A 2,212-nucleotide genomic window follows, 5' to 3' on the forward strand; every position below is an offset into this window, starting at 1 on the left:
TTTTCAACAACTCTTCCTTTTAGTTTCTAAGTTTTTAATTTTTTAAATTAAATAATTTTATTGTGTGCTTGTCCAACTCTTATCACAATCCACACATACATCTAGAGTGTCATGCACTTTTATACATTTGTTTCTCTCATCAGTCTCAAAACATTTTTTCTCTACTTGAATCCCTGGTATCCGCGCCTCATTTTTCCTCCCTCCCCCCTCCCCTTGTTAATTTATAAAAAATTATTATTTTGTCATATCTTACACTCTCCAACATGTCTCTTCACCCACTTCTCCGCTGTCCATCCCCCAGGGAGGAGGTTATTTGTAGATGCTGGTAATCTGTTCCCCCTTTCTCCCTCACCTTCTCTACCCTCGTGGTATCGCCAATCTCACCACTGGTCCTGAGGGGTTCATCTGTCCTCGATTTCCTGTGTTGCCTGTTCCTATCTGTACCAGTGTACATCCTCTGGTCCAGCTGGATTTGTAAGGTAGAATTGGGATTATGATAGTGGTGGGGAGGAAGCATTCAAGAACTAGAGGAAAGTTGTATGTTTCATCATACATGTCCAATTTCCCACAGATGGGTTCTGGGTCCCCACTTGATTTTTTTGGTTTTTGATACCTGATCCCTTCAATGCCTCGTGCTCTCACAGGCTGGTGCGCTTCTTCCATGTGGACTTTGTTGTTTCTCAGATGTCCACTTGTTCATTCTGACATAAACTTTTTGGTATAAATCGTTTAAACTTACACTTTAGCCGCATATCATACCATCACTACCGCCATCTTATCGTACTCAGAATAGGAGGACAATTGTAGAGCTTTCTCACAGGGACCCTCAACCCCACCCCCACTTCCTGGCCAGCACTGCCAGGAGGTTCCTTTGGAGCGCACTAGGACAGGACGCCCCTCAAGTGAGATGGGTGCTGTGTGCACGGCGTGGTCGGTCCGGTTGCACTACCAATCACTAGGTCAGCCCGTTGGAAACCACCCATCAACACCCTTGTCGTTGCGCCCACTCAGAAACCTACAAGGGCAGTTGGTTGGTTGGTCCTCCCCCTCCTCTGCTTCCTACCCATACGTAGGTCCGGTCAGGAGGTGGTGATAGGTGGTGATAACTGGGCACCAACCTGGTCTGTCTTTTTCCTGTTCCTGCAGGGATCTGCCAGAAGTGCGGTGGATGGCACTTGGCTGTCGGATAGAGCGTCCGGAAGCGGGACACCGGAGGCGCGTGCACGGAGGGTGGCAGCAGCCATTGTGGTGGCGATTCCTGTCCGGGACAAGCAGCGGTGACGGCAGCGGCGGCGGCAGCATCTGTGGTGAGTGTTCTGGGTCAGGCGGCGGCGGTAGATGATGGCGGTGTTTGACCTGGTCGAAGTTAGGCGACTGTCCTGCCAAGGACGCGCCATTGCCGGCTAGTGATGCACACTCGTCCCGCCACTACCACCCAGCATTCAGTTTCACTTTCTCTCCTGAGCTCTGTTGCCAACGCGATGGGACAAGAGGGCCCTGTGTCGCTGGCCAGAGTTTCAGGATGCCGGCAGCGTTGCCTCAGTCCTCCAGTTGGTGGCCCGAGGTTGTGCCTGCAGCCTTACGGGTTGGTGGGCTTCACTGCCGGTGTCCATCAGGCTTGGTGGACCAGCACAGGGCGCTCTCCCGCTGCTACCTCGCGGACCAGAGCGGTCCCCAAGGAGGCGTCATGAAAAAATAAAAGTTGGCGTGTTGGGAGCGTTGGTCTGCGCGAACTCCTCTGGTCTTGGTGTCACCTCTACCTCTCTGGGCGTGGGCGGAGTCCCGACTGCCTGAAGCTGTGCTTGAATTTTTCCAAGAACCCACTTGGTGCCTGGGAACAGCCCTGGTGGCTCTCATATGGCTAGAAATTCGGTGTTTACTACCTGGGTCTGAACACGGCCGCATCTCGTTGAGGCCCGCCCAGCTCTATTGCAGGCGGTAATTGAGAGTGTTTCTCAAGTCCCAACTTTGGGTCCTGGGACCTGCCTTGGTGGCTCGTGGTCACCCGGCGAGTGGCAGTTTGCTCCTAGGCGACTCCTTGAGTGCGACGCTCCTCAGGTGGGGCCTGAGATAAATGATTCCACATAGGTCGCCAGCCCCACAGATATGTGGGACCCTCCAGTGTGCAGCGCCTGCTTGGTGGGATGTTGGCCAGAGTGTCCCCGGACCTCTGGGAGTGAATGCTATGGGGTCTCCTGGCTTGCCTTTGGCT

This window comes from Tenrec ecaudatus, unplaced genomic scaffold (genome assembly GCF_050624435.1).
Source record: "Tenrec ecaudatus isolate mTenEca1 unplaced genomic scaffold, mTenEca1.hap1 Scaffold_69, whole genome shotgun sequence".
Classification (NCBI taxonomy): domain Eukaryota; kingdom Metazoa; phylum Chordata; class Mammalia; order Afrosoricida; family Tenrecidae; genus Tenrec; species Tenrec ecaudatus.